This window comes from Nanorana parkeri, unplaced genomic scaffold (assembly GCF_000935625.1).
Source record: "Nanorana parkeri isolate BGI_ZX_2015 unplaced genomic scaffold, ASM93562v1 scaffold141, whole genome shotgun sequence".
Taxonomy (NCBI): Eukaryota; Metazoa; Chordata; class Amphibia; order Anura; family Dicroglossidae; genus Nanorana; species Nanorana parkeri.
Genome location: NW_017306409.1, coordinates 561,956 through 567,251, shown reverse-complemented (window position 1 = coordinate 567,251; position 5,296 = coordinate 561,956). Strand labels below are relative to the sequence as shown.

The window sequence follows — 5,296 nt, the reverse complement described above, 5'->3', positions numbered from 1 at the left end:
CCCATTACCACACCACCACTTCACATGTAAGTGCTCAACATCCCCTTTTACCACCCCACATATACACATCCTCATTTATTCATCACTTCCCATCCACACACCTGGCACCAGACTGTTGCGCTCCTGCCCTCTTTTTTTTCCTGTTCACCCGGGGCACATGGCCCCCCAGTAACTTCGGCCCTGGCCCACAGTGAGATTAATACACCCCCGGGCTGTACCACAAGTTAGTTTTGGTATTTGGCCTAGCCTGTAGATACTGCAGGCAGGCAGGAGTATGGAGATTGTGGTCTGGGTTTTGTGACATCAATGGAGAAATCCATGCTACAAAAACCTTCGCCTGGGCCTCTGCATTCTTTTATTTCAAAAAGTCACAAAAACAAAATGTACTTTCCATGACCTACGGGTGCAGCGATCTTACCCCATACCATCCATTACACAAGTCAGTAGTCTGGTGCAGTTTCAGGCACTCCTACATGCTCAGGTCTACCCTTAGAATTTTGGGAGTGATGTCATCGCACAGAGCTGGCTGATTATTGCTACAAGTCACATCCTACTTCTCATACTCGGCTGCCTCTTGACGTGACAGCATAGGCTACTCATCAACAAACTCACACTGGAAACTTCCTCTAAACTCTCTCACTGGCAGGTGTATTCAGTCTTCATTCTCAGCTGATGAAAACATGCTAACAAAGTAAGTTTTATTCTTCTTCTATAGAGATTATGTCGTATGAATCAAATGTATTACTTACCCAAAAATAGCTGGGGTCTTCATGTTCTTAAACTGTAACTCTGCTTATGTGCAACTAATAGGATAATTTAGGCTACAACAATCATATTGAAGCTCAAATACCTTTATTGCTTCAGTTTTATTGATAGAAAATTGGAAATCTATTAAAAAAATTACATGTGAATCCAGCATTCAAATCCCCATCACTTCTGATGATGTCCTACTGGAGTACAGTGCTCAACCAAATATAATTTCTCAAATCCTAAAGGTTTCCAATATACAGAACAACAATGAATGAATGAAGCAGAACCATTGTTCGATATATTGGAAATCTTTATTTGGAATAGAGAAATTATGAGTGGTCAACCAGTAGGACATAATCAGAATTGACGGGCCTGTATCAATAAAATAAATATTATCAATTAAATAAATATAATCAGAATTGACGTTCCTGTAACAATAAAATAAATCATATCAATTAAATAAATATAATCAGAATTGACGGGCCTGTATCAATAAAATAATTATTTTTGTAAATATCTGAGCCTCAAGATGAATGTTGCACCTTAAAAGTCTTTAATGTAATTAATTTAATTTCAGTAAAAACCTTAAGTTAATTTTTGCTTGCTGTTCTATATGTTTTTGGTATATGGAACACCCTTGAAGGGTAGGATTTTCTGCAGTTCACATTATAACTACCTTATGTGATGGATTTATTACATATTTAAGATGTTTCTAAGTGGTGTTCGTTGACAGTCTTGTTCTGTTATGCCTATTCAGGAGGTATTCACTGTGCCCAGTCAGAATGTCCACATTCTACTTGCAGCCTTGAAACCTTTCTTTAGCTGTCTGCCGTTATCTAGGAATTAAATTTGAATTTGTACGTAGACGTGCTGTGTTTTTAAATACATTCAATTTCTACTTTTATGACAAAGCTAATGATCTCATTACCTTGCCAAACCCTACCAAATGGCAGAAGACGGACATGGAATGAACCAAGCAAGCTATGCTGACAATTTTAGCATGCCTTGCGTTGATCAGGCAAGGACTGCGCCAAGTAGGTCATCACATGGGAATGGCGATCCGCGTCTGCATTCGTCAGTCGCGCTTGTAGCTACAAGCGGAAGTGTTCGAAACTTTGTAAGGAGAAAAGGAGAACAAGCTTGTTTTTAAGAATTCTGCACATAGAAACTTAAAATGTGATGCAAGAAAAAAGACCAAGTGGTCCATCAAGTCTGCCCCTTTTTTGATCATTTGGGGTTTGTTTGTTTGACCATTTTTCAAAATATTTATATATATGTTTATCCCATTTTGAATATTTTTTGTTTGTTAACCTTTTTTCTAAGTATAGATCTATATTTATATTTTTTGTTTGTTTTTTTTAAACCTTTTTGTTTGAGTATAGATCTATATTTATCCCAGGTATAGACCTTTGTTTATCCCAAGCACATACCATCAGCCAGTACATTATGGCATGTCCCAGTGACACATGAACCATCATTATATTTCATTGGTCAAAGTTCTCAAATGGATACTGGGTTTTTATCAATCTCACAAACCACGGCTGGACACATCCATTTTGCAAGTGCCAGGGTTCTGTAATGACTTTTTGAGCCTTAACTGAAACCTTATTATACCAATATTCCTGGTGTGAGAACCCGTATTTGTTAAACAGTGACCGACACCTTCAGCTGTCTGTTTGTAGCAGTGCACTGGCTAGCAGGTCTTATGAATGCACATCAAGACCCGCAAAGTGCAACAGTCACCATCGATGGGGCAACTTTTACCATCATCATTGGAATTTGTGAACGAAAATTGAATTAGACTGTTAATGTTATGGTGGTCAAACATGGCAAGATCATTTGATGACAAAAGGATTGTTAACTGCCTACTATGACAATTGACCATGCATCGAGCGTGCCCGTGAGTTCTCATATTTGTCTCAAAATATTTTTGCTTTATATAGAATGCCAACACCAGGCAAATTAATACGGAATTCAGGAGTCAATCCTGGAGTCAGCGGGATTTTTTGTTTAGGGGCTCCATTGACAACAATTAGAGAAAATCTCAAAAGTTGGACACCAGCTGTAAGTTTTAAGGAGCATTGGCTACCTGGTTCCCGGGATTTGTCCATCACTGACCTACAGTATATACATTTCCATATAAAGGACCTTTCCTTGTTTTGCAGATCAGTTTTTTCCCCAAATATTTTTATGCTTGCAAGCTTTCTTCCACCAGTTCTACAGACTTTCACAGAAGGACCAAACATGGCCCTCAAGTTTTACCTTGTGGCCCTATAGAGCAACAGGATTTTAGTGGGAACCTCCTTGTGTGTGTCAATTGATATTTAGCACCCCTCGTACTTTGTTTATTGATTGTCAGTACCCCTAAAAGTGTACAATATGGTTTCTAAGCAACCCAGTAGATTTTATTTAAATAACTGCAGCGAGTCTGCTTCAGTATACTTCCATTAAGGTCTACTCTTGTCTGAAACTTGACCTGGTTTTACCTGGTTGACCTGGTTCTACCTGTTCTACTTTTTGGGGAGTTGATCATTTTCTGGAGCAAGTTCCAACTTTCTGGAAGATTTCTACAAGATTATGGACTTATATCAGTGCTCATTCATTCCATAGAATTAACTTGTGATATGCAAAACACTTTGCTGTGTACGGACAGAAATGTGTTACATCTAAGTGTACATGTTTCTCCTCTATGGTAGAACGCTGTGGCTGACCATTGAAGGCCCTATTCCCTAAACTGGGTGAAATAACAACTGTCTGTGATGCCCAACAATAAGCTTGTTTCTTGCATTCAGTCGTCTGTCATTTTCTGGCAGGGCTTTGAGTCTCGTTGCTTGCTGTGACCCAAACAGAAACCATTTATTTCAGAGGCGTTGATAGAGGAGCTGATTTTTTGTGTGTATTGTAATGTAATGTAATCTTTGCACAAACAATCATGTTCTGTAGCGGTCACACTTAACTGTACCGAGAACTGTGTACTTCATATACAGGCCACAGATGGGCCAATTGTCTGCCAGGAACGGCAAAGATTTGCGTATCCCTTGCATGTATAAAATGGAAACAAATGTGTGGCATTGTTGGAAAGCATGTTGCAAAGCTAGCAAGTATCTGAGAGTCAGAGTTTGCCAAAATAGTGTAACAGGGCAAATGACAAAATTGTGAATGCCTACACTTTAGGAAATTATATAAGGTACGATAAATGTAACAAGGCCGTACAAGTTGCTAAAAACCCAAGCAGCCAATTAACTTTCAGCTTATTGCAGCCACAAAATATAATAATAATAATAATAATAAATAGTATTATTATTATTGTTATTATTTTTATTATCATTATTATAAAAAAAATAATAATAATAACAATGTTTAACTGTCGCTTAGAATACAATGGAACAGTCCCATATTTGTTCTTAGTATGCCATGCATAGTGGGACTAAAGAGGCTGTGTGTGAACTAGGCCTATTCACAAGACTATACGTATAACTGACTGCAATAGGTTACAGAAATTTAATTTATTGTATTGTCTGCAACCTATTGCCTGTAAATCATAGAAATTAAATTGGTGAATTTGTAAGGAATACCTTTGTGCCTCTATATTCTATATATTTATAATGCGGGATGTTAGCTGATTTACTAGGATCGTTGTGTATATCAGTTCCTCTTGTTACATTGTCCAAATTATATACAAATCCAAGAGGGATGGTAGGAGCCCTTAAAAATGGGCACAGCGGGTGTACAGAACTCAACACACGGGCCTCATTAATAGAGTCCCAGAGAGATAGAAGAAATTTCAGATAATTTAACTCTCCGGTATCTGCCAAAAACAGGAATGCCAGTTTTAAGTGGACTGACCGTTTAAGATTACGGGTTGCTACCAAACCAGATGCTAACTATATTAAAGTACCCTCGTCACAACAGAATACAGGTGGTGTGTTCTGGACCCCGGAAACGTGTTGACTAGGGCTAGCTCCTTGAATGTCTCCCTGACCCTAATGGAATAAAGTTGTACCTGTTCTCGTTTAAATGGTGCTTCAATGCCTACATCTACTGTGTTCCCTTTAAGATTAAAAAAAGGGTCACTTGGGCAGATGTCAGATGCCAGATTGCCGTTACCAACTATAAAACAATCCATATGAAAGTGTGAACCAATGAACGCGCAAATTTACACCACGGCATCCGACACTTTGCATTGTACTTGGTGATGTAAGGCTTGGATGCAGCTGCTTGGCCATGGAAACCCATTCCATGAAGCTCTCTACGCACTGTTGTTGTGCCAATCTGAAGGCCACACGACGTTTGGAGGTCTGTAGCTATTGACTCTGCAGACAGTTGGCGACTTCTGCGCACTGTGCGCTTCAGCATTCGCTGACCCCGCTCTGTCATTTTACGTGGCCTACCACTTCGTGGCTGAGTTACTGTTGTTTATAGTTGCTTCCACTTTGTTATAATACCACTAACCGTTGACCGTGGAATATTTAGTAGCAAGGAAATTTCGTGGAACATCTGAATCCAATGATTTTGAGGGGTGTATATACTGTATATACTGTATATA

At 38.8% G+C, this 5,296-nt stretch overlaps 1 protein-coding gene across 1 annotated transcript in view; it reads left to right on the top strand.

The window, feature by feature from the left end:
* The first annotated feature begins 590 nt into the window (after nucleotides 1–590).
* SLA2 (Src like adaptor 2) overlaps nucleotides 591–5,296 on the top strand; it is a 25,225-nt gene continuing 20,519 nt past the window's right edge. Inside the window, exon 1 of the mRNA XM_018554094.1 lies at nucleotides 591–691. The gene's annotated coding sequence lies outside the window, so the exon portion shown is untranslated. The remainder of the gene's footprint in view (nucleotides 692–5,296) is intronic.